The sequence below is a fragment of the Aythya ferina genome (genome assembly GCF_964211825.1).
Source record: "Aythya ferina genome assembly, chromosome: 1".
In the NCBI taxonomy this organism is placed as follows: domain Eukaryota; kingdom Metazoa; phylum Chordata; class Aves; order Anseriformes; family Anatidae; genus Aythya; species Aythya ferina.
This window is the reverse complement of record NC_140296.1, coordinates 113056453-113084321: the sequence shown is the minus strand read 5'-3', so window position 1 is coordinate 113084321 and position 27869 is coordinate 113056453. Positions and strand designations below refer to the sequence as shown.

Genomic DNA, 27869 nt, shown 5'->3' with positions numbered 1-27869 from the left:
GTTTTAATGATTTTTCTGAGTTCATATTGTGTTAGGACAGGTTGTAACTGAGATCAACAACAGGATACTGATGCTTCTCAGAAAGAGAAAACAGACCAAGAAGAAACAAATTTCAGTAAATTGATGGTTGAGGGTACGATGAACTTAAATCTCAAATTGATATGTAACTGTAATTGTCCTGCAATATTACAAGATGTCATCTTCCAGTTCCATGAATAAAAGGGCAGCTGGTGTAGCTGTCATTGTAGAAATTGTTTTAAATTTGAAATGCGCAAATTTGAAAATAACCTAAAAACACATGGTAGATGTATTTGAAATAGTAATGTGTCTTAAATGGACCTACAAGCAATAACTCCAAACAAAAGGCAGCTAGACACAACTAGAAAAGCAAAGAATTTTTGCTAATAAATCCTTCTGAGAATCTCCGGTTTACCAGACAATTCCTTTTAAAACAGGGTACGTATTTTGTAGTTCAGGTTTTGACTTGTCTCTGGTAGGAACAGTGGCTACCATGATGATGTCTTGCTGTGGATTAAGGCAAAGTAACCAGATATATTTTGTCCTTTGTGCTTCTTCAGCATTCCCAGAAAAAAAACAGCCATCAGGTGATGAGCATGAAGCAATGATGAGCAATGGTGATTTGAGGAGTAAGGTACATAGAAACCTGATTGAGGAAACAGCTCTTTAAACAACTTAAATTTGATTGGGCTATTGTTGCTCCCACCCATTAAGGACTTTCTATTGCAAGAGTTATCTGCAGTGCTTTGAGGGAGAGAGTAGGTATCTTGAAATGAACTCTTATAATCATCTCTAGTTTGTGGGCAGAGTTTTTGCTGTTCCTTTGAGAAGTTCAATTATGTGAAGATTATAGAAGTAGCTGTAGGAGATGTTCTCTAGTGCCTTTGGTATTAATACAAAGAGGAATGAGTCAAAAAATAATTTGAAGCCTGACATTAATCTTTGAATTTGTAGAAGAGCAATTGTTAGAAAATTCCCTACTGGTTTATTTTCCCAGTTTGATTCAGAACAGTCTCGAACAGTAGGTTATTCAGCACAGAGCTGGTATTTCTGTTCTGTATAGCTAACATAAAATATTGCTGTCAAGAGTCGATTTGGATCAGTAAATATTTTTCTCCTGCATTCTTCCAGGGTGTTGTTTGTTTTTTGTGGGACAGTGGAAAACTGGTCTTGGAAAAAGAACTATTCTAAGTTTGATCATCTTCAGTTGGTTGATGGATCAAAACCAGAATCTGAAATATTTTTTTATTATTATTATGATGAAGCTAGGAGTTTAATCTGTTTATAATACATATTTTTTTTGAATTTGTCTGAGAATCTTAAATTCCATCTGTGTGTGCTCAAAACCTTATAAATGAAACTCAGTTTACAACTAGTTTACACTGTTCAAGGTCCTCACAAATTCTGTCTATATGTTCTATCTCATTGGAATCATATTTTAGGTCAAAAATCTCATCAATAGCATTCAGAATTGGTGCCTACAAATCTGACCCAAAACTAAACGATATCCTTAGGCAATCTTGGATCCTGAACATTAAATCATTTCTAACTGCAAATTATATTTCCTTCATTAATTTCTGGAATTCCCCAATTTAGCAATTACACAAAGCCAAATGCTCAATATTGAAAATGCCCTGAAGAATTGTATTTTAATTTCTCTGAGCTCTTTATCATTGTTCAAAAATAGTGTATGTGATTTACACATGCTTAAGAATCCCATGAAAGTACAAAATTACCATCATATCAGGAATCAATCTCCAATAATTTGTATTAAAGGCAAGGTGGACTATTAGCATAGACAAGACTAAAGCAAATGTATGTTTTCCTCTGGCCAAGAGAGGAGCAGTAACAGCTCAGCATTGTGTCAAGCTTTATTCTCTTTGGTTTCCTAGCTTAGATGAAGTCTGTATGTATGAGCTGGGACCAAAAGGTCCCTTTAGTTCATCTGTTCTTAATGTTATACAACTACTATAGCATGCTGCACAGCAATGGGGAAAAACAGATTTCCATTTCGAGTTAGAAAATACTAGGTAAAAGAGCAAGCATCTATAAAGATTAGCTAGGACGTAGGACTTAATATCAAATGCCTTATTCTTAAACCCTTGTTCTCAACCTTGTTCTCAACAGGTTTATGTGATGCTTCAAGATTTTCTCTTCTGGTAAGGCAAAATGAGTATAAATCCAACAACATGTTCTCATCATTCCCATCAGAACCAAGATCTCTTTGAAGACTTGGAATATTTCCTGTTAAGTTTGATGAAAAGCAGAGCTTTGCATGAGTTATTTTCACAAGAAGGATATAGGGCACAAGTCAAATTGTTAGGCTCCCCTGGGGATTCTCAGACAGTTGCGTTGCTGGATTGACTGGGTGTCCTGCAGCATACATGGAGAGATCAGACTGTGTTTGCTGATGACGTTGTCGTGTCCCCATGGAGGTTTTGGCTTTTCCATCTGAGGACAAGCCAAGGGGAGAACACACTAACAGAACACAGTGTATTTACTACTTGACATTTCAGCACAAAAACTTCACCGGAAATACAGAGGGATTATTTTCTGTTTTGGCAAAAATTCTGAACTTCATTCAGGAGAGAGAGAGGAAGAGAGAGAGAGGGGAAGTAAAAGCAGGTAGTGTGGTGATCCTTCTGTACTTTCCCTGAGTTTAGGACCTTGTTAAGGTGGTGGATATGGCATAACAGAGAAGGCACAACACAAGATGGTGCTTCATACCATCATGAAAAAATCAAAACAAAGGCCACACCCTGCCTTGAGGATGCTGTCCCTTAAAATTTTCTGTTTATATTTCACAAGTAACTTGTTTTAATTATCCCTCCTTTAGGACATGTGATATGCTCATTGGAAGCCTTTTTCTGTTAGAAGGCATTTTACCAGGACTACCCAAAAAGGTACTTTTAATAACATAGAAGGGATCTTTGCTGAGAACCATTCATACTTTCAGTTCTGGTACAGCATGGTGATAAACAAATACAAGGAACCTACATAAAAGCTTTTGTCATACTTTTTGGGGGAAAAAAAAAAAAAAGGATTTATTCTGGAGTATCAAGGAAAGATTGGAAGTCCATTTCTATCATTTAGTTTGGGCAGAGGGGCTGGGTTTTGCTTTTTACATAGTGCTTGCAACTAGTTAAATACAAGTGACTAACAAGGCTTGCGCATTTTTATTTATTTATAATGGGTAAAATAATATGGACTAGCTTATGATGTACTCATGCTAACTAGCATTTCACTCAACAAATGGTCCTACTGAACTGGGAGACAGGAAGTAGATTCAGTGTCAGGTCTTGGAATCCAACCATAAATAAATGTGGACTTTTTTATTGTTTCAAATTCCTTATCTCTGAAGTTTCCTGGGGTAGATTCAAGATGTCCAAAATTAAGATCATTGCTCCTTAGTGTAAATTAAAAGAAAAATTAAATGTCTGAATTTATTTCACACAAGCTTAATGCTTTCAAGATGGTGTGCTCCATCTCATCCTAAGCTTCACCAAAGTCAGTGGAATCAGGCCAGTGGTAAATATTGTCTAAAATTCCAAGAAGGAAACTTCTTTCACAGAAGATGAATATTGCAGTTTTTAATTTAAGCTGTAGTTTTTCAAGATAGAGAGATTTAGAGAGTCAAAAGCACATCTGGGAATATTTTATAAACTGGAGTATTTTCCTGCTGAAAATGCAAAGCTTGTCTTAGATCCAAAATTTCATCTTAATTAGGGTTTGCTTTCCCTATAAGCAACTATATTTTGTGTTTGTTTTGACATCAGAGACATGCTGTTAATTAAATGTCAAGAAAAGCAAAGGTGGTAGAGAAAAAGAATGACATAAAATATGTACATATGAAAGTGTGTGTGAATCTAAGTAGTTTCTTTTGCTCTTGGGGTCCGCGTTTGGCTCATCATTGAGCTTCTTTGTCTCCTGGACTTCACTGAGAAAATTTACCTTGGGAGTTTAGTGGAAGGGTAAAGGAACTGAAGGGAGTCTTTGTGTACTGAGTCTTCAGTAAGCAACCCTTTAGTTTTCATTCTGAAGGTGAACCCTGATCAGCCATTCTTCTTTGCTTTCTAATACAAGGTTTATTGTGATGTTTTAGGGCTTGTTTGACTTGCTCTTTTATTACTATTTGTTTTTGTTTTTGTTTTTTTTTTTTATTAGCTTCAGTTCTCCTTAACCCAGCTGTCAGAAATGCTCTGCTTTATGAACAAGATACAGTAGCTGTGACTTAAGCTTTTTTTCTGTTTTAAGTGGTCTGAACTTAACAGGTGAGAACACTTGATTTGGTCAGCTATAACTAAATCTGAGTTAGACATCTGAAATGGGAGTGATCATTAAGTCTTTTTAACTGGCCACTGAAATGGTTCATAATAATGATAGGATGTGACAGGTCAACACACACATAGTAGTCAGTCCTGCAAGTATTTATGATATGCTTAGAAATAAATTTACTTTCTTGCACAAAATGTTCATTATGAACTGAAGCACGCATGGGAATTGTGTATGTTAGTATGAAGGTGATTCTAGATCCCTGTTGTCCCATACAGGGACTCTTGAATGTACCAAGGATCATACAGATGAAGCCAAGTAAGTTTGCTAGTAGGCAGCCTGAAGGAGATCTCTCTGCTGGAGATTGTCATACTTTTAATCTATGTCTTCTTGTTTTCCTTTACCTTGCTAGTGGCTATTGGGCCAAACAATGTTTTTGTATTTGAATAGTATTATTTTCCACTTAGCCTGGCATTATGAAGTCTTCCTTGATGGTGAATCTACCCTGCCTCCCCCTGCATATGCGTAGAGATTGTTTTCCTATACCAGCTCTTAGAGTTAAAGAAGCAATATTCCCTCCTGGACAAGGAAAACAGTACCCCCCTTGTCCCATCAAGTTATAATCTGTTGAGTCGGTTAATACTCCACACATTTATTTTATGACATTAAGCACTGAATCTGAATTATACGCAGATTTTTAAGGTGGAAAAAAATTCCAGCCAGAGTCAAATGATATTCTTTTTATAAAAATGTATATATTTTTTCTATTTCTGCCTATCTCCTGAAAAGGGAGACAGTCAAATCACAGCAGCATATCAAATAATATGAGATTTAGAATGCAAAAATCAGAACAAGACATCCTATTCAGTACCAGATAAAACCTGAGTGAAAAATTAAATTTAAGAATTAGGTCCTGCTCCAAACGCTTCTGGAAATTAGATACCTGAGGAGCTGCCTCCCTCTACAGGACCGTGCCTGCCCATGACAGCTATGAAATAACAGAAACTAATAGGCAGCATGAACAGAGCCTTTCTTGCAGATGGATTGAATGGTATGTTTACTCCTAGAATGTGTTAGGATGCCATCAGTTCCACTGCAAAAGATAATAGGTTCCTTTAATTGGGTTAACTTTCCCTTAGATAAACAAACTTCATAGAGAAGGGGAGAAATGGGCAGAGTAGATATGGTACATCAACTGGTCTTTAAAATGTTTTTTGCGCAATGGTGTTGACAACACTTTAAAAAAAAAAAAAAAAAAAAAAAAAAAAGCTTAACTCACCTGGCAGCAGAATCCAGAAATTTTCTACTGAGAAAACGTGTACTCTTCTTGCTACAATATGGACAGTGTCTTGTATGTTTTGTTTATGTGCATGGATAACAGCACCAAAACACTGCGCTGAGATGAGTTTTGCCTCTGTTAGTTTGCCTGGTTGCATGCATCCTTTATGGCTTGTCTGACCTCTGCTTTCTTGTCCTGCAGCTCTCTGACTTTAGTCTTATTCAAGATGAAGGCTTACTGGGAAGGGGAAATTACATATGTCTCTGTGTGTTTATACAGAGTTCATCACAATGAAACACTCATTTAAATTACAACACCTAGGGCATATATAAAGATTATACAAATAACCTTGTACTTGGAGGAATGTGTTGTATGCAGTTTAAATTGGTATTTCACAATTCTCTCTTGTTCTTTGGGCACTTACCACACGCTAAGTCTCTGCTATCACCTGTATATAAAGACGTGTGATACTCCATTGAAAAACCTCTCGGTAACTTTTATAACTTTCCAACTAGATGAAAATTTGCTTAGCTACTCTCATTACCTTGCCTCCTGGTGGAACTAAACTGTAAAAGCATAGCTTCACTCTTATTAAGTAGAGGATATGAAGTACTCCTTGGAATAAAGAGCATCTTGAGTTTAAAAATCGGGATAATCTCTATTTCACTGTTGTCTAGAGAAAAGTGGAATGTCTATAACCTTCAAAGAACTTTGCCAAACAGTGTTCAAGCCATTAAACGAGTTAAATGTGGAAAATAACTTTGGATTAAATGATTGATGGTTGACTTTTGCTTAATTTAAATGGAAAATGTAATAAATAACAGATCACCCTTTTGTGAAAGCCAATCTGTAGTAGGCTAATACATCTTATGCTTAACTATTTAATATTTAGTATTCTAATATTGGTGGACCCAGAATATCTGTAATTACCCCACTGTGTTGGTCCACACAGGGTTATCTGGAGAGACTCATCTCCAAAACCTTTGTAGGTGATAGCACAAAATTTGAAGATGAAGAAAGAGTTTCCAAAATCTAACACAGGTAAGAAAAGGCTTTTCAGCTATACAAATAAGTAAATAAATTAACCAACTTTCCCACAGTGCTGAAAACACAATTGTAGACGTTGGTTTAGAAGTGGTATAGAAGTTGGTTTAGAAGTGGTACCTATATTTAAAATAGGAAAAGAAAAGAGATGCATGCATCTACATACATTAATAGTATGAATGGATCAAAAAATGAATAAAAATACGGAATGAACAGGTGAACAGATTGAAATACATAGAAAATGTCTTTAATTATAGCACTGGCTTTAAGGTGTAGATCAGACCAGATTCGTCACTCAGATAACTTCATAGAGGTACTATATATCCTTTGTGTAGCATAATGCACCAACTTGGTGTTCATAAAATTATCAGTCATGGAAAAACTAATAAAAAAAAAATTGGAAAAGGCATGCTTAATAGGAGAATTGTAAGATAAATTTTAAGGTAAATGAAGCACAGACATGATAAATATTGTTGAAAGGTAGATTACAGTGCAGATTAAAGGTGAAGCGAAGGATTAATTTGGGGATAAATCTTGTTTACCATTTTGACGGGAGCTATTTTTGCTGTTTAAAACCTTATTGGCTTTAAATCCGTGAGAGAGAGAAAAAAAGAACTCTTTATGGTGAAAGATCAGTGCACAAAAACAAATGAATATAAACTATCTATAATTATATTTTGACTGAAGATTAGAAGAGTGCTGAAACTGTGCACTACCTTCCAGTAAAAGTAATGAGACCAAAACAGAGACGTATTAGTGCTCAAATAAATATATGCTTGCAACAGTAATGGACTAGCCTTACTCATGTTTTAATTCCTTTCTTGTAATTTGTTCTAATGAATCACAGAACCATAGGTTGCTTTGGGTTGGAAGGGGTCTTAAAGTTCATCCTGTTTCAACCCCCCTACCATGGTCAGGGTCACCTCCAACAAGACCAGGTTGCCCAAAGCCCCGTCCAGCCTGGCCTTGAACACCTCCAGGGAAGAGGCATCTATAGCTTCTCTGGGCAGCCTGTGCCTCACCACCCTCACAGTAAAGAATTTCTTCCTTATATCTAATTTTCCCTCTTTTAGTTTAAAGCCATTATTCCTTGTCTTATCACCACACTCCCTGATGGAGTCCCTCCTCAGCTTTCCTGTACAAAATTTGTACAATGAAGTACAAAGATTTTATATATATCTATATGTGTGTGTGTATATATGAGAAGACTGGAAGAAGACGTTAAACTGTGTGGGTGAAAGCAACACAGGGCCATGTTCCAAACAGTGAGTGTACAGGAAAATGTCAAATAGTCAGTCCTCAATGACACCTCTATCCTGTGTAATAAACATGGGCAGTATTCTGTTATTAGGTGAGAAAATGGAATATGTAATTACGGACTGTATCATAATGCAAATATTACCAGTGGGGCTGAGTCAACATTGTAAAGGGCAACGGTAATTCAGATACTTCCCTTTTAGTGTTAATGCTGTAGTAGTAGGTGGTGGATTTTTTTTTGTGTGTTTGGCTTTGTTCTTTTATATACATGTGTATATATAATTCTTATTTGCATTGAGAGAGAGTAGCAAGCATATGTTTTGATTAAACAGTAAGTCATGCTTACAGGTTGAAAGTCTTAATTCCAGGAACATGCATCCAAAGCAGTAAAAACAATGTAATTTTCACTTTTTTTTTTTTTTTCTTTCTTTCTTATTGTCTTCCTGACTTGGCAAACATCAGCTTTCTGAATAAAAACCTACCAAGTTTCCAAGAATCTCCCCATCTTCCCATACTCACGTTCCAAGAAGCAGAAAGGCTGATAAAGCTGCTAGTAGCATTTCAAAATGTTGAAATACCTTTTAGTAGCTCAGAAGGATCTTGGTCCATAAGTGATCCACAGCAAATATGCAATCAGTATAAAAGTTATAGTTCCCTTAATGGCCAAACTGGCAGTAAAACTTTCTAAATCTTTAAGAATGTGGAAAACATTCAATTCTATATAAAGCAAAAGTACATGTGGTTGTGGTATAAATTTTCAAGAACAACTTAACAATGAATGCTCTAAGAAGGGTTTAACGTGAATTAACCTAGGATAGATTTTGATTATCGTGGAGCCAGTCAGTGGCAGGATCTACGCTGCAGCAAAATCATCTTCAGTAAATCTCAAATAGGATAAATGATCAGTAAGTACTTGTCCTTTATTAAGTCACACAAAATAAATTAGAGGAAATACAAGCTTCAGAATTCATAAACATAAGGCATCTATCGTGTTTTGTTATGCATATGGTAACATTTAGTATGTGCCCCCCCCCCCCCCCTTCCCCAATTCTGCTTTCATAAAATTGCTTCTATAAAGTATTTAGAGATTATAGCAACCAGTTGTCATTTTATCACCCTACTTTCAGGTTGAACTTTAAAATTTGTTCATAATCTGCTCTGATTTTAGCTCTCCAGAAAATCTTTCGTAACTGAAAACAGAAGAAAACTGCATCTTTCAGTTAAAAAGATTTAGTTTATGATATTTTGTTGTTGGAAAGCCAGCAAAACAAATCTCTGAAGGGAAATCTTCACATGTGCTGGAAGTAACTGAAATCAGGGTATAGTATAAGAGAACCAGAAGAAAGTTCTTTATTCATTGCAATGATGACTTCACAAAATCATCAGTTTCTCAGTAACTGAGAGACATCACTCAGTGCTTAAAAACTGTAGAAAGGTTACAGATAAACTGTTCAGTGCCCCTTGATTTTTCTTTGCCTAGGATTTTATATTGTATAAATTAATTTAGCAATGAGTCCTCTGCTGTGCCACAGATTTATCTATTTTTTATTGTACTGTGAGCGTGGCAACTCTTTTAATTAATGTTTGAAAAAGAATAAAATTTACATCCCTCGATTTTTCAGTTTTTCTCTGAACACAGTTCTATTATCCTGGACTAAGAGATGCTTCCTATTAGAAGAGATGTTCTTCAAGATGAAACAGAAAATGCCTTGTTCTATCTTATGAAATTGTATAGGACAGTTCATATAAGCCGTAGTTCCTGGGACAGGCCCTATAATTTTCATGTTTACCTTGCATGCTCTTAACTTACATAAGAAAATATCCTCTGTGTATCTACCAATTAGGCATGTGGGAGCCTTACTGGTTATGTAGGATATATGATTTATGTGCACAGTCAGGCATTCTTGTACATGTAGGCATATACATGCTATGAGATGCGTGCAAACATGGCAATCCTTTCAGGGCCATTTCAGGGCTTCTGTATTTAAGTCCCAAGATAGAAATTCTGTCTAGGTAAAGTTATTCTGATATTTGCTCTAGCCCATTTGCTAGACAGCCAGAAATTATAGATGTATGGTCTCTGAATATTTAGGCTTACTCTGCCAGAAGTCAAAAATGGAGCTCAGTGTGAAGTAGCTGAAAATAAGGTCCTTGAAAGAGTTGTAGTTGAAGTAGTAATAATTTAAAAAATGTTGTTGCACAAGTGCGTGACTGAGTTAAATATTATTTTATTGAGTTAGAGACTTGTAAAGAAAATCAAATGGGATGAAAAGGGTATCGTGAGAAGGATTATTTTCCATAAATGCTTTGAGATTGTTAAAAGAAAATGCTAGAGGTATCACAGTATTTTATCTACTTCCTTAATTTATGCATAGAACTAGTTATTCCATGAAGGTCCTAAGCCCAGGAATGTAGAAGGATCAAATTGTAGCAGTTTTAAAAGAAATTAAAAGTGAAGTAATTCATACAAGCTGGGAATGGCTTAGGACAGTAGACGTGTCACAGGATGTGGTTCCATGGAAATTTTCTTTAATAATGAAGCTGGCTCATGGATTTCAAATCCCGTGGTGCAGTTTGCTGACTCTTGAACTGTGTTAGGACTTGTGGCGTGCTCTTCTGTGACATTACAGGCTAGAATGCTGAAAATATTCCTCTTTAGAAAAAAAACTCCAAAACCATACATGTGTTTTAGAAAGTGGAGTTGGGATGGGAGACACAATTGCTTAAACCCATGTGAGTACAAAAATGGAATCATGCATTCAGTTGCCCTGATGACAAGCTTGAAGATAATGCAGACATGTTATCTTTGTTTGTTTTTCCTCTTCCCACCCTTTCCCCCTCAATGCAGGTTAAGGTTAATTAAAAATTCTGGGGAGACCTCTGGCTGACTGAATTGCTAGCATGGTCTTCAGTGAAGACTTTGGTTTATACTTATTCTGTGACTGAGTCATGGTAAGGCTCTTCTGCTGCATTGAGTGTTTTAGGCTGATGTTGCATCCTTTCTTTTACTGAGGATGCTAATAATGTTTCTTGTCTATCTCACTATTTAATGAAGTTCACAGCTATAATGTGAACCTCTGGCACTACCTTTAGTTTCCCACATCTTTGGCACACCTTGATGAAACCATCTGGTGACTGCTAAAGGCAACCTGGGGACACCAAGTACTCAGATGCTGAGTCACATAAGCCTTATAACTGCAGGAATTTCAGTTACAAACCAGAAAGTTTAATAAATGTTATTCAACACCAAATGAAATGCCTAAGAGCCTCTGAGTTCATTTGAAACATCAAAAATAAATAAATAAATCAGAGTAAAAACATTAGCTGCAGAGGAGCTTATTTTATTTCTCCCCTTTTGGCTTTTCAATGCAGTCAGGAGCAGCAGGGCAAGAAGAGGCATGCGGTTTCTGGGTAGTTTGCTATTTTCAAACCCCTTCCTTCCTCCCTCCATCTCTGTTATCCTTACTTGCGGCTACAACTATTACTGACTTGTAACATTGGCTTTTTAGCTGCCCCTTTCCAATTATCCTGGTACCTCTGGTCACAGATTGCCAGGGTAAAGGTACAGGACTCAGGGGTTCTGGGTGACTGTAACCCAAGGAACAGAGGCAGGAGGTTGCTGTCTGGGATGGGGCTGTGCCTCCAGACAGCCTTTTAGGGGAAAGTGCAGTGGGCTGATATGGAAGGTGTAAATTAGGCTGTAAGCTGTACTGCATAACAAATAGCAGGGTGGTGTGGGTGTAGGAGATGGAGAGAAAATAAGTTTTTTTCATGCAGTAGGAGGTGTAGGGGAAGGTTATGCCCCACAGAAGCTGCTGGTGGTACAGGATGTTGTGCTGAGCTTGAGGTAATGGGTTAAGAGAGGCAGCAAGAGCCCCCCTGTGACAACCTATAACACTGTTAGCTAAGCAAAGTCATGACAGTAGTCCTCAGTTTAGGCATTTGCAATAATGTTTATTTTTAAAAAGCTGAGGGAAATGTGGGTGAATGAAAGCATAATTCCTGGGTGAGTTCTGTATCATTTTCCATGTATGGCTGGAAATGTAAACATGCTGGGGATGGGGATTAAGTTCAAGCAACCAAGATGCGGAGGCGTTAGGGATGTGTTTTAGCCTATTTACAAATCTGAAACAGTAAAAATTAATGCTGAATAAACTATATCTATGTATAGTTGTTCAGTTTGGGGTTTTTGCTCTCCTGGCTGCAGAAGTTGCTCGTATGGCTCCCTCCTTCTGGAAGAACAAGAAAGAGCAGCAAACTTTTCATCAGGCCACAGATCAAGCAGCAGATGGCAACTTTGGATAGCCTCCGATCAGGCTGGCTTGAATTAGAGATGAGCCCCATCCCCTTCCAAGTGAGCACAATGCGAGGCTGAACTGGGAATTGGATCGTGTCTAAACATTGCGTCTGGATTCAAAATGCACTGGAGTTTTGCTGTACCTGATCCAAGGGCTTGACTGGAGCCAAGTTCTAATTAGGGCTAGTAACTTGACAGAGGCATGCTCTGTGTGTTGCCAGCAGTATCTCTGTGTTACCTATCTCCTGTGCTGTTATTTTAGAAAAGATAAACTGTCTCCAGGGAACAGCTGGTCTCTAAGGGCTGCCTATAGCTTACTGTTTTAACACCTGAAAAAAAAAAAAAGCACTTTGGCTTGGTAATACATTTTTTGTCTCCTTATTACCAGCTTGGATGTAGGACTCATTTACTGTGAACAATCTCCTGATAAGTTAAAGCAAGATAACCTTTGAAGCAATCAGCAGCTTTTACATAGGTGTTTGCAAATCACATGCAACTTGTTGTGCAATACGTTTCCCAGTGTATTGTACAGATGAAAAGGGACAACTTGACAATGGATGTGCTAGTGACAGAAGGACAATAGTGGAAAAACAATTTTAGAGATATTTGTTAAAGTAGATGACAAAAACCAGAGAAGCCTCTCTGATCTTCTGAATCCCTCATTTGCAGGTGAACTGCCTGGAGTTTTGCTGCCTGGTGTTAGTGTCCATGTTTGATAATCCCTTGCAGTATGGTGAAGGGGAAAGTGTTGTGGGACTGCAGAAAATGCAGCTCTGTTTCCTACTCCCTGATTTTCCATGTGTTCCTTTGATGATAGCTGAGGTTTATTACATAGGCCTAGTGTCTGCATCTTGCTGTTGGCTATCCCGCTTAATGTGCCTCTTCACTATCAAGCTGGGCTCGGCTGTGAAAGGATCTCAGCACCTCATTACTTTTCGAGTTTGCACTCCCAAACCCCCACCTCAGGAGAGGAGGAGAGGTTCTCCCTGGTTATCAAAATGCAGATGGGCACAGAAAGTCCATGCAGCGTGCTCTCAGATACCTGTTCATGTGAGTGTACCTTTATGTAGATTTTTTTTGCCTCTCTCTAGAAACTGTTGTTTTATAGAAACATTACTGTATTCTGTGCACATGCTCTTAATTTATACCACAGAAATATACCGATTCCAGCGATCATTGTACATCTGAAGCTGCATATTGGCTTTTGCTACGTGCCGTTGAATCCGCTTTGTGCATTGGGCAGATCTCAGCCGTGCTGTATCGCAGAGCCGGCTTTCCTGCCCACCCTCAGAGGGGGAAGCAATCTCCAGCCTCTCCCTGCTGCCTCCTCTTCCCTGCTGTTCACATCGCTCTGGTTGAAGCTAAAGGAGAGAAACAGAAGTTTCCACTGGGTATGGCGGGGAAGAGAAGTTACCCCATGAGGGCTGTGGCCTCGATCGCTCTCCCCATGGGGGGTGAAAGATCAAATATCTTAGAGATATCATCCTGTAGGCAATACAGGAGTCTGTGGGGTAATGTATTGAAAGTCTGAGCTTAGGCAAGCAAATGCTGTGCAATACTTTAGGCTGTTTCCACATGCGTGGCGTCGGCATCTTGTTAACATGCCAACCTAATTCCACTCTTTTGCTTTGCAGACAAGTACCACTTTATTAGCCATGAATCTATTATCTTCTCGTTTGAAGGGCTCTGAATGGCCTTGCAGCAACATTCTGCTTTTGTAATACAACAAGTCTTTTCACATCGATAAAAATACTTTAAGAAATGAAAAGTAAGGTTCAACAGTGACAAAAATTCCAGTCGCTCCTTTCATCCTCCCAGTGTGAGCCAGCAGGTGCAACTTGACATTATTTAAACAAACCTTCCCCCTGCTTTGTGGCGGAAGAAAGGCTTTGGCAAATGCTTATCCTTTGATATGATGTGTACTTGACAAAATTCACAGGGAGATCTGAACCGCTGCTTTGAAGCGAATGCTTATTAGAACACTGGAGTGCTAAAGTGCACTGTGATTTGGCTCGGTTGCAAGTAAGACATCAAGTAAAATGTGCCCATTATGTCAATTCAAAGTCGAGTCTAAACACATTGACTTCTGAGAAATCTGAAGAGAATCTGTGGCTGTGCAGCTCTGCTGCTTTGTTGCTCATCTAATTTGCATTTCCTTCACTCTCTGTCCATTCCCCTCCACATTGGCATAAGAGTGGTTGGTGAATCATTGGGATTTCATCAAATATTTTCTATTACTGTATTCTAATTCCCGCTTTCAAACCTTCTTCCTTGCTCTCCTCTCCCCATAAAAGTGCTGCACTTCCAGCTGAACAGGAAAAGGGCTGGGGATACATCTCCCTTTCATAGTTTCAGTGTTTTTCCAGTGTTATGCTCGGTCTGTGCAGGTATTCGCTAGAGAATATTTGATCTTGGTATTTGAATCAGAAAGATACCACAAAGAATGAGCCGGCAGTGAGGGGGAATGGTCTCACAATGTGGCCTGGAAAAGGTTTAGAGGTGAAATAAAGCAGTATGTCTCTTTTACCCTAACAAGGGCCAGGATGCCTTTCATCTTTTGTCTCGAGTTGCATCTTGAACTTCCCCGTGAAACATTACAGTTCGGTGCAATGTCGTCTTTCTTTCCTGCATGTGAACAGCCCCTTAGCCTGGTGATTGTTTGCTTGTGCATGTCCAGCTGCTTCAGACACGATTCCCAGGGTCTGGAGGGTGCTCACAAGATGCCTGGATGGCCTCGTGCCCAGGAGGGGGGCAACGCATGCTGGCAGAGGATCTCTCTGATGCTACAGAGCTAAGCTAGCATAGGTATTTCCAGGGACAGTTGCTGGAAGCTGAAGAAATGCAAGTTCATGTTTGAAACTTGGTGTAAGTTTTTAATGCTGAATATTGGTAATTACCAGAACAATCTTCTTGGATCTTTCTTTTGTTCACTTTCACTTGACATCTTTAAATCAAGAGTTGATAACTTCCTAGAAGATTTGCTATAGTTTACTAAGAAATCTCTGTCTCGAAAGAAAATTTTCTGGTGTGGTTATTAGGGCCTAAGGTGGTATTCACAGGATTAGAGGAGACAACTGGAACAATCCATCCTGTCCCTAAAATGTGCGAGGCATTTTTCCATCCAGAAGTTCTCAACAGATGAAGGACTGCCTCTAGCTAGAGGTGGTGGCAGTTCTTCACTGGTGTGAATGGAGAGGTGGTGCTGCTGGCCCAGCCTTGTGCTGCTGGTGCTCAGCAGGAGCGGGGGCATTCAGCCCCTGGCAGGCTCCAGTCCTGCAGGGGATTTCCTAATGTGCCCTAGCCACCTCCTGCAAGCTGGAAGGCTCCCAGGATAGTCTGAGTAAGTGAATACAGGGAATGTCATTGCATCAAACGTCAGAAGCAAGCAAGTAATGAGAAAGGTGCTCTGAGTTCTTGTTTTCCTTGCTGTCGCAGGAAGCAAATTGCTTGGAAATGTTGATTGTTAAAATGCTCTGGACTGAAATGACACTTGTTCCTGTTTCCGAAAACTAGCATGAATAGCAAATGTTGCATTCTGCTTTGAACATGCAAGCTGCATCTTAAACATTACACCTTACAGCATATGTAAACGCGCAGTTCTGAATGAAGGGCAGTCTGCTGTGAAGTTAGGAGCAGTCTCGCACACAGTGGAGAAAAAATATCCACCTGCAAGGCTAGCTTCCAGGGTGAGTGGTTGGAAGGGCACCTGCAAGTACCTGTGACCTGTGTGAGTAGAGTGAAGGGCTTTACGTGTCTAAATTTGGTGGGTTGGGGTCATTCAGATGTGGTGTTGGACTTGCATCCAGTAGGCAGAGGTCTGTCTGCTTCATCTCAAGTGGTATAGAGTTGCAGTTTGAGAAACTGTTTTAGGAGAGCCTTGTATCATTTAGGTAATCCTGCTGCTGGCTGATCTAATTGCCTCACAGAGCATGTGGCTACAGGTTGCAGTTCATTCTCAGGCTGTGTTTCAAACCAGGCTGTTTTAAGAGCTAAATCCCTTAGAAGCAGAGCAGGTTACTTGCTTGAAAGCAAATCTGTTGTCAGTAACTCCTGCCCTCGGATGCTAAAGAAGGTGTGCCGGTTGTGTCCGTGGACTTGTCAGGCTCCAGGAAGGGCTGGCTGAGCTGTCGAGGTTTGTTAACCTCTTGGCATCAAAACAGTAAACTACACGTGTTCAGCAAGAAACCACAAGCGCTTTGCCTTAACTCAGCGGGATGAGTGTGCTGAGCAAGGAGCCTGGGTGCGATGCGTACGTGGACCTTATCTCAGCAAGCAGAAGTGCTGAGCCAATAACAACGCGATGGCTTTGGCATCAGACTAATGAGCCAGACTTGCTGATGTTAGCGCTCTTGGGCTTCGGCTCCTGGACACGAGGACAGTGCACTGGAGACGCCGAGCCTGTAATAGTGCCGTACCTAATGATTTGGCATCACCTCCGTGAGCTAGAGCCTCCGTGCTAATAACCACGGGGGCTCAGCCTGCCACTTAGCCGAAGACCTGTTAATTAGTAGTGCTAAGCCAGGACCAGCAGAGAGTCCTTCAAAATTCATATCCATGACAGCCCTGAAAGATCTTTGCCTCTATTAAAGAGATTAATAGTCTTAGTGCGGAAAGTGAAAACCTGCTGTTACGGCTCTCAGTTTGGCTGTGCCTTGCACCCCTCAGTCTCCCATTTGATAGTGTCAGATCTGTCATCCCATTTTCAGCAGCTGAAGGAGCCTGGTTTGCCCTTTTTTATATAGCTTTTTGTCAGTCTTTTCTTCTTGCATCTAAAATTAGATGCAGCTTCTGAATTCACATCAGACAGAGGCAGAGAAGAGCAGCCGGGGAGGGAGAGTGTGTGTGAGGCTGAATCTATAAGCCCTTAGAGAAATTCACTGTCAGAGTGGAGCAAAGAAAAACAGCTCTCATTTCTGAGTTTGAGGCTTATTTTGTTTTGGTTTTAGCTATGTACATGAGACTTCTGTAAGTGAGAAAAGCTGGAGAAAGTTGATGGGATGTGGGGGAGAGACAAACAAACTCAAACCTTAATATGCTTCTCAAACTAGTTCTTTGTAAAGTAAAATGTATTTAATTTCCTCTAATAGAAACCAGGGGAGTAGGAAAGTCGATTTCTTTTTCCCTTATTTTCCACAAGTTTCAGTCTCTTCCTGTTCCTAGCAAATGTTTCTGTGAGTCTGTAAAAAGACATCAGGGAGACTCCCAGGCTATCAATATTCAATTAGAATTTAGTACTACAGTCTTCTTTTTGCAAATTAAAAACTGTGCTGTTTCCATAGCGACCTAAACAAGATGAGAATCTGCGTGAAGAGAAGCTGACATAAGTGAAGATAGCAATGTAGATATCTGTAATGTCTCTTTCTTTTTTATTTTTTTGTCCCAGGTTGTTGTCTCCTTCCTCCCACCCCCAAGGTGCCTTTTGAGGAACAAACTGTAATCCTGACTTGAAGGGATCTGTCCAGACAACACCTGGACAGATTCTGGTGTGAAACTGCTTGGGGTGATCTTCAGCGTTCTCTGCTAATGCTCTGGAGTAGTAAATAGTCAGGGAAGGACACTTCTCATTTTCAGCTATTCAGATAGTTTCAACAAATCCCTTTCCTGCTAGCATCGCTGCTTAAAATGAGGCACATCTGTGCTCTACATCTTTCTCTGAAATTTCAGTGACAAATGAGGCTCCATGTGATGCAGAATGGGACTACGTTACACACCCCTCCATCCCACAGTGGTGCCACTGTCCTGTTAATTGGATGAGCTCATAGCAGAGACCCTGATTCTGGGCTGTATGTCTTTTCTGTACTGGAATCACGTTCTTTCACAAAATTTCTGGAATTCTGCTTTTAAAACCAGATGATGTTGAGACAGTGATAAGCAAATCTAGCCATCTTTATTTGTGCCTTTTTTTTTTATTTATTATTTGTATTTTAAATAATGTTCTTGGAGAATGTGCCCAGAGGTTTGGGGTGGGCGAGGAGTGCTTTGCTTTGGTAGGTGAGCAGATGTTTTCCTGCAATGTGACATTTAAATTGCATAGTTTTTAAGATGTTTGTGCAGTGCCCAGATCAATGGATATCCCTTTAGAAATAGGAAAATCCTGATTAACATTTGGTTGTTTGTGCAGATGGAGCATCAATGATGCAAAAGCACGTGTTCTGTCTTGTGCAAGTCATCCGCACTGTTCTCTGAGCAGCTCTTCCTGTGCACCTCCAAAATCTCAGTGAGGGGAGAAATCTTGCCTGTTATTTCCCCTAAAGCACAGGTGCTGTGCTTTAAACATTAGGCTGGCCAGGACACTGCAGCAGAGACATACCTGTAAGAGATGAATCTCTGCCCTGCAGCAGGTAACATGGGGTATTTTTTCCCTGCGACAGCAAAGAAAGGCAGGCAAAATCTACTGGAATAGCTTCTGTATGTTTCTACTGCTCTGATACACTCGTAATTGCATTTTGTATGAGGTTCTCCATGGTGTGGATGGTAAGACAAATTGGATATTCCAGCTGCAAAAACACAGCGTACAGAGAATGGTGCACGGTTCAGCTGCGCAAATACAGTGTTGGTGTGACATTCTGTTCAACCCACCTCCCCCAAGAGGTCTTTCTTCTCGGTCAGCGTGGAAAAGACAGCCGTTGCCAGCAAGGTGCAGTCTGCTGGCTTGGCAAGCAGGATGCTTGCCTTGCGATGGTGTCCAGTTGGGTGCACTCAGCAAATATCAAAATGAAGTTTAAAAAAAAAATCTGTCAAAATCCAAAAGGAACTAATAGAGAGAAACACTGCTTGATGTGCTTTTGTTGTGTGGGGGTTCTTTTGTTTCTTTGTTTGTTGAGTAAAAATAACTGTGAGTTCAAAAATAATATTTTCCATCAAAGGGGTGCTTTTGCAGCTTAGAACAGTTAACAGGGTTCTTTCCATTTTGGCCTCAAGTTGCGCCAGGGGAGGTTTAGGTTGTAAATGAGGAGACATTTCTTCTCAGAAAGAGTAGTCAGGCATTGGAAAGGGTTGCCCAGGGAGGTGGAGGTGTCACCGTCCCTGGGGGTTTTCAACGAAAGGTTGGAAGTGGTGCTTAGGGACATGGTTTAGTGGGTGACATTGGTGGTAGGGGGGTGGTTGGACCAGATGATCCTGGAGGTCTTTTCCAATCTTGATTCTGTGATATTCTGTGATCCATTTCAAATTTCAGTATATATTTCATTTGGCTTTGTGTATTTCTTTAATTATCCTCACCATCTTCATCTGTTATCATGATAGATCCGCTGAATAACGCAGCTCCCTATAAGAGAAGTTCATTTCTTCAACCATAGTTTGGCATGTGTATGTATATACAACTGCAATGACATACTTGTATCATTCAGAGGTGAGCAGAGAATTAAAACGTCCTGCAAGAAGCGCTTTGGTGATCTCCTTTCCTTCTTATTATCACTGCTGGTAGATGGCTGTGTAAAAAATTCTGAGACTGCGGATTCCAACCCTGGCACACACTGCAAGTTGCTGAAATTCTGGAGAATGCTTTAACCACTGCTTAAAAAGGTGTGTTCATAAGTGACAGGAAAGTACCTAGGTCTGTGTTCAATCAAAGCTTATGAGATTTTTATGCTTGTTATATAATCATAAAAACAGCTTGAAGGACATACTCAGAGAGTCTCAGCTGTTTGTATTAGAAAAAAGAAAAGGTCCTCTTGCAGCAAATAATTGAAAAAAAAAAAAAAAAAAGAGATGATGTGTAATCCAAATTTTCCTTAATCCAATACATTCTGCATTCTAATCAAAGCATGCCTTCACAGGATGATTCTCAGCTAGTGTGCATAATTAATTTACTAATGCAAATTGAACAGTCCAGGTGACAACTCCTGAAATAAATTAATAAAAATACCTCTGCAGATAAACTCAGTTTGTTTGCTGTTTAGTTAAATGGTGGAAAGTTCAGTTCCTGCACTCAGTTCCTGCGTGCACATCAGGTTACTGTCTGCTCTGGGGCAGGCCCCTTTAGTTGCATTATCCCGCAAAGTGGCAACCCACTTATGGTTCATGTTCTGATCATCCGGCTTGATTGATGTCGCTTGATCTTTTTCTTTTTCTTTTTTCTTTTTTCTTTTTCTTTTTCTTTTTCTTTCTTTTTTTAAAAAGCTATTATGCACTCACAGGTCCCATTTACCTCAGCTGCAGAGTAGCCAGGAAATTGCAAAACACAGTTATTAAAACTCTGAAATTAATATCCCATTGACAGTACTAATGGAGGAGCCAGGGCCAGAATGGCTGTATAGACCGAGCTGTGGTCTGATTTACTGCATCCAGAGAAGACGACTCTCACAGGTCGAAGGTGAGCTGCCTTTGAAGGAGAGTAGGAGAGAAGTATGCACTGTTGTGCTGCCTTTGTCCGCAGTGATCAGAGTTGTTTTATGACCCGAGGTCTAGGGGATTAGGGAAAATTTGAAACCAGATGAGAAGGAAACCAGATATGCTAACAGGTCCGTCAAGAGCATAGTCTGATTTTGATTATGTAAAGTGTGCCAGTGGGGCAAGCAGAGTGCTTTGGAGGCTTTGGCCATCCTGAAGTCTAAATTTTCAAGAAAACCAATTCACAGTGACGGATTTGATACTGAAACTTGGAGAGATGAGGGAAGGTGGTGTCTTGCAGAATCTGATGTGGCTGTTAACTGGAAATGCTAGGGTGAAAATTGTGGTTTTACGAGACTTGAAAATGGCACAAAGACCTCTGCTCTCTTTAGGGATGGATGTGGCAACTGGTGCAGTATTGGTGATGTGTGCTCTGTAAATAAACACATTTCAGATAGCTTTGGGCTTATAGGGTGGTATCTGCACCTCCCAATACTTCAAAAGAAAGCTCCGAGTGCTGCTTAGACCTCTAAGGGATGTTAGCAAGTGTCCCCTACTTCTGTGTGAGTACAGCCATCCCTGATGATTCTGCATGGCCAGGAGGGTCTCCTGCACCACTGGAGCCAGTATCAGGGGCTGAGCCCTGCGTGGCTCCACGCTCGCCTCACTCTCCTGTGTCCCTGAGAGCTCTTTCACAGGGAAAATGGAAAAGGGAAAGAAGAGCCACTGGCCAAATCACCTTATAAAGCCTATAGTTCAGTTTGGGGGATTTTTTTTTTTTTGATTCTTTTCCCCCTGCTTAGTGATTCTGCTGCAGCTGCAATAGTTAATGACGTGCTGAAAATGGAGCTGTTATTCAGCATAGGGGGAAAAAAGCCTTCCCTCTCCTGGCTCCCCACAGGCTCCACGAGTCACTCGGAAGGGTCTGGGTGGGGAGGATATTTGGCTGTTAGCTCAAGCAGCCTGATGAGCAAAGCTTGGGAGTTTCATAAACAAATAGCTAGGCAGCTGCATCCCACCCAGGTTGGTGATGGGAGGACAAACTGCTAGCTCTGTGAGATGTGGCTGGAGATCTCCTTAGTCGCTGTGCTCCTGGCTTTCCTCTGCAGTAACTGGAACTGCAAGCATTCTCCTACATGCAAGCAGGGACTTTCTGTTTAGGATAAAGCCATTTGCTTTGCTTTGCATTTGGCAACCAAGGTGTTGACATTTGTCTTGTTTTGTTTTATTGCACTTCAGTCACAGCTGTAGACATTCTCCAAACCAGTTATTGCTCACAAATAAACATAGATGTGTAAGACATTTGCTAGCGTATTTACTTTTCCAGTGTGAAACTAATGAGTGACATCATTCCTTAGCAGCTGTCTTGGTTGTGCAGCCCTTTCCTGCAAGGATCATGTCCTGAGCCTGAAAAAGAACAGATCAAAAACCCATAGAATGATAGCAAACATATACGTTTAGCCGAACAATTAATTGAAATAATAAATGACTCATTTCTGCTAGATCATGAGTGAATCTGAAGCCTGGACTTCCTGTCCTGTGCAAAGAGCCCTGGGAATGTTTGTTTAAGTGGGAAACATGCTCTGCAAGGAAATGGGTAACTAGGGACCTCAGGAGTTCAAAGCTAAGGTCCTGCAGAAGAAATACCAAAGCCCAAGGGCCATGCCCTTAATTTGTGTACACCATCGGTTACAATTTATATACATCAAAGATCTGTCTCTCGATGCTTTTTCAAATTATTTGATCTTTTTGAGCTAGCAAAAGTTGATCTTGATTTTAGTCTAAGAACTTCTGTGTGTTCAAGCTCTAATGGCAGGTAAAATAATGCTACAACAGTGGCCAGCTGGTTTTAGTTGTCTTGAAACAAAAAGGGTAGAGATATGCCTAGACAGAGAAGAAATTGTCAAAACATTTAAATATATACATATTTAAGAATAAATCTAAATTGCTTGCCTCATATCACCAAAGGCTGGAGAAACAACTCTCCAGTGGTATTTTGTAGAAGCAGCAATCAGTAGAGGCTAGCTCTGATCTGCCAATAACTTCAGCAGTGTTTGGGGGGAATTAAGTAACACTTTTATTCAACATATGTGCTTCCTGCTTATGAGAGATACCTTTGTGTCATTTTTTTGGTCAGATTGTATCTCCAGAATCCACTCATGCAATATCACATCCTATAGCATGCTCCGGGGGCAGCTTGTCAATGGAATTGCTTCTTTCAGCAATGTCTTGGTGGAGCTGCAGACAGAAAATCCCAAAGAAATGTCAGCAATGCCTGAAATAACAACAAGAAAGAAGTCATTTTGGAGCTATTTTTGAAGGAGATAGCCACTTCTCCGATTGTACGACAATAAAGTTGTCACAGACTTGAGCAGCCAGTTAGCCCCAGGACACAGTGCTTCTGACCTATGTGCTTGCATGTCAGATGTCTGAGTTGTAGCACAAGCATCTCCAAGAACAAGAGAGCTGAGGTGGTCAGCTGTGTTCATCAAAGATTGATCAAATCTTTGCTTGTATCTACATTTCTTGTGATTTAGGCGAAGTACTAAATGCAGCAAGAAATACAACTTCCATGTTGAAGGTTGAGATCAACCTTTGTGGGGTAGTCAGTCCCAACAGCACTCTGGGGTACAGCTAGAGCTCTTGGAGAAGCTGGGGGGATAATAGGGTCTATGCTTAAGGGCTATCTGCTGAAAAGGCTTGGCTTTAAACTCTGCAACAATGTAGATAACTTCCGAGGACTTTTGGTTATTCATTTGTTGCAGCAGGAGCAGAATGAGCCTTTCAACAGCTCTTGGACCTGAGTGCATCCCAGTTCCTCTCTTGGGTGCTCATCCTCAGTACCTCTGTCTAGCTGCCCTTCAAAATTATGTGCTCAAATTATGTGGGTAGAAAAAGGCTGTTTGCACTTTTAACAGGAGAAGCCTTTTGTTCATCCATTTATGTGGAAGGATCTATGGTGGGAATGAATCACCACAGAGACACCTTGAAATGCCTTCAACTTAATGAAAATTTGGTATACCATATTCTGGCTGATCGTAATAGCTCCCAGGAAGGATTTTCAGCTGTAGTTTCTGTGATTTAAATCCCATGCCTGATAACAATGTACACAAGACATTGCCTATCAGGAGGCTTGCATAAAATGAATTGGTTTTACAGTACAGTTTCTGGTAGACCTCATCACACAGGGAATGTGAACAGCATTTGTGTCCCAAAAGCCTTTTCACTGTGTGGAGGACTGACTCCGTCTGGTTGACTGCTGTTAGTTTCCTTGCTGGAAATGACCTCATGTACAGCCCTCAAAAATTACTCTACATTTAGCGTACTTAGTTGCCTATCCTCTGATGGGGCAAAATACCTATTTAAAAAAAAGAGAAAGGAAAAGCCTGTGACATGTAGTCTGATTCTTACACCAATATGAAAGTTATTTGCATGTTTCAGTAGTGCTCCATTTTGCAGCTCAGCAGCACTGGAACAATTGAAGCCCTCAATGAATTTACAGCTTTATAAGGAATATAGCAAATGTTAACCAAACTGGTTTTCCCTGTGACTCCAGGATATTGATTTGAAACACAAGCTCTGCTAGACTTTGGTTTTTTATTTTTAACCAGGAAGTTTATTATAAAGGAAAAAATACATGCTGCAGGAAGAGAGAAGGCTCTGGTACTTTCCAAGTCAGCATTTACGTGACTCGGGTTCATTTTGAGAAGAATAATTTATAGTGGTGTGAATAAATAATAGCAGTGAGTTCTAACTCTCCAAACACGATACATAATACCCTGGGAAAATTTCCTCTGCTGCGTGCTAATGACTGATTGTTGGCTTTTATGTTGTGAGCCACTGTAACAAGTAAATCATCTGAAAATAACTGACGTGCTCAGGTTTGTTTAGGCAGCACGTGTCAAACTGCATCTTCAAGTCAGTGTGAGATACGAGTTCAGTTTGCTACTGCAGTCAGTGTGGTCTCTTTGCCTGCCTTTGCAAGCAACCACATGAAATCAGCTGCTGAATTTAAAAAATCAGTGGTTTGTTGTGATCTGAGTAGCACAAATTTGCCATTGTGTCAGCATCACTTCTTGTGGAAATTAATACATCTGGACGTCAGTTAGGTGCCTAACTCATCTGGGAAGATCATCCACATTAATTTTAAAAGCAATGGTGAAAATATATTCCCTCATCTATTCAATTTGTGTGGAGAAATATTTTCAAGCTGTCATTAGCTATGCCTTGTTGACTGCTCCTCTAGCTGGATCTGTGGAGGATAAAGAGCTTTCTTATTTCTCTTCTTACAGCTTTACTGAAATTACTTTTTCTCCTGTTTTTTTTTTTTTTTTTTTTTTTTAATCCTCCAGGAGGAGGGTGTTACATGCTTCTCTCCTTGCCTACCACTGCTCCTTAGCTATAAGAGAAAAAAAATAAACTTTGTAATAAAAGGAGACTATATAAATTGTTGCCTAGCTTTTCAATTGCATCTTTTCATTGTTGCTAGCAAGCCATCTTTTGAAAGGTAAAGCCGTCTTTCTCTGTCACTTGCAAGGGACCTAAAATGCTCGGGCAAAGTGATAATTGGGCATTGTAAACTTTTCCTTGCCCAGAGGGGCCTAAGTTACTTGTGCTGGCTCTCTATGCAAGCAGAGTTTTCTGAGTTGTTTTCAGAGAAAAATGAAACAAATATAGTTCAAAGCACAGCCACACAATTTACGGGAACAATGAAAATTTCTCTCCATTCTGATAACGTTCTTATCCCAGGTGGCAGATGACACATTCATTTGTCTTGAATTTCTCTTTGGTTGTCCTCATTGTAATACCAAAGCACTGAGGTTTTACTGTTAAACAGAGCAACATAGGAAGAAAATTGTGGCACTATCAATTTGTGACTTTTGATAAAGGAAGAATTCCTTTCCATGTCACAAATGAGATTTTGTTTTTACATTTCTTTCAACTGGGTGACAGCGTAGGTTTGGGTTTTGAACTGCTTGATGTGAATATCTGCTCTTAAATGGGTTAATAACCCAATCCTATTTTATGGAGGCTACCAAAATCTCTCCCAGCTATGATAATGGCTATGGGTCAATGCAGACCTGAGCCAGTCTTCAAATGGTGACATGGATTTCAAAGGTTTCATCTCTTATTTTCACTTCTTTAAACCAGACAGTTCCTTTGCTTATCAATTGTTTTAGTAGAATTGGCTTTTTTCACTTTTGTTTTCCCCCCTTTCTTTTGCTTATCTTCACAGAAAGATCAGCCTATCCAGTGAACCAAAGAGAGAAGCTACCCCACAGATGTTAGATAAGTGATAGTATCACTGAATATGTTTTTTGCCTGCTTTAACATCTCAGAAAATATTAGCATCATTTTTAACTTGGTATTGTTCTGAGGGGTGGTTTCCTGTCTGCTTTTGAGCTCAACCCTGATCCGCTTGAGGAGCCAATGCACTCATTTGAATTCAGTATTCAGTGAGCAATTCTATACGGCGGTCATATGCAGAACTTCTTACCATCTGTCACCTCTATGGCTTCTCCTGGCCCAATGCAGTTTCCATGGTAGTCAATGGAAATTTTTGAGGCTGATTGCACAAAGCAGTACACCCAGCAGAGGAGAGAAACAATCACGGAAGAACACACTTTCTTTGCCTTTCTCTGTGTTGTATGGAACATGTAATCCCCACCTAGCAGATGGGCACTACTGTCCCGATATTCGTCCCATATTTTCAAAGGGATGGAGAATTTTAAAACTGGATCTTCCAAACACCAAGTTAGGAGTCTAACTCTGTTGCTATTCTTGAGAATAAAGCTGTGGGATAAAAGCAAGGGCAAAGCATGGGGGAAATCAACTAACACAGCAGCATGTTCACAGATTGAGAAACAAAGGTACCTCCATACCTCCTTTGACAGCTCTTTGCCTCTTTTTCCCCATCTCTGAAATGAGCAGGCACATCCATGACTTTGCCAGAGCAGTTCCAAATCTCAGTGTTCACAAATCTTTTAATCTCCAAAAGGCAAAGAGGAATAGTCTTAAGTTGGATACACAAAACCTACTAATAGGAAATATGTATGTATAGGTATCCCTCTAAATCCTTCCATGGTTATGTTTGTTTTAAGAAAGGTATGTGTGTGTTTGATATATTTCTTTAATACAAGTCCTCCATTGTTGCTACAGCTTTTCCAGGAATTGAAAAATTAAAAAATCATGTTGAGCAAGGTTCTCAAATTATTTGAAATATTATAATCAAGGGCCTGGTATCTTGACTGTGTTGTTATCTGCTTCTTGTACCTCTAATACAAAGGTAATACGAGAGCTGGCACTTTCAGTCTCTTTGACCCTCTTACGATTGAGACCAAAACTTCACCAGAAGAAAGAGAGCTGCAGTATTTTGAAGTGATTTTCACAGACTTTTTGACTATTATCTTTTTTTTCCTTTCTTCAATTTATTCTTTTTCTGTGCCATAAAAATCACTTTCCCTCCTCTGGAGAGATTTTTCCTATCCCATGCCCTCTCTACTCTCAGCTTCCCTGACCCTCTTTTTACCTTTCTTTTCACACGGTACACAATTTGGGTTGTTTTCAAACAAATCTGAACTTTTACTTTGTTCTGATTTTATTTGTGGCCTGAAAAACAAAGTGCATTAACTTGAAACAGACACTGAGCTGCCTATGGGGGTAACTTGTAAAGTACTGATGCTTGGAAAGTTCCCAAAAGAAAACAAAGCCCAGCAGTCTTGCCTTGTTTGTAAAGCTGATGGAGATCATTGACTCCAAAACCTTTGCCATCTCCTTCTAACCAGCCCCCTAAAATAACAAATACATGGGCTATGTCAAACAGTTATGGTCTTCTGAATCATGAGCCAGACAGAAGAGTGACATTTAGACTGTTCCTGCACATAAACACTGGTAGTTCCATTTTGGGGCAGCTCTGTCATGCATAGCAAAGCTGTGCAGATTTACTTCCACTATGAATCTGGCCTGATGTCCCGTAGTGAACAATGGAAGTGATGGATCTGGAAAACAAAGTTGACAGCCTGTGGCATTAAGTACTTCTATTATTTTTTGTGTGTCTATTGTTTCCTGATGATATGCTAGGCAATGTAGAAGCAGGAAAGTATTTTTCACGTGCCCGAAGTTTAATTTAGAAAGTAAAGTTGGAGGAATATGTAACAGGCAATGGGACCTGAGACCAGGCTAGGGCAAAAAGTGATTTTGTAGTTGTGATGTACTCACAATTCAGTGGCTCAGGTCACCTGTGGCTTGAATCAGCCTGTGGAGCATATACATGCCAATCATGACGCTTTAGCAGTCATTCAGCTAACAAAATAGAGTAACAGGCTGTAAGTTAATTTTTTATTTTTTTTTTTTACATGCTCGTGTGAGAAG

At 39.9% G+C, this 27869-nt stretch overlaps 1 long non-coding RNA gene across 1 annotated transcript; it reads left to right on the top strand.

The window, feature by feature from the left end:
- Positions 1–2145: 2145 nt before the first annotated feature.
- Positions 2146–6610, top strand: LOC311432758. The gene is made up of 3 exons (XR_014690294.1): positions 2146–2177; positions 2855–2921; positions 6522–6610. It is a non-coding gene; the product is annotated as an uncharacterized lncRNA (long non-coding RNA).
- The last annotated feature ends 21259 nt before the right edge of the window (positions 6611–27869 follow it).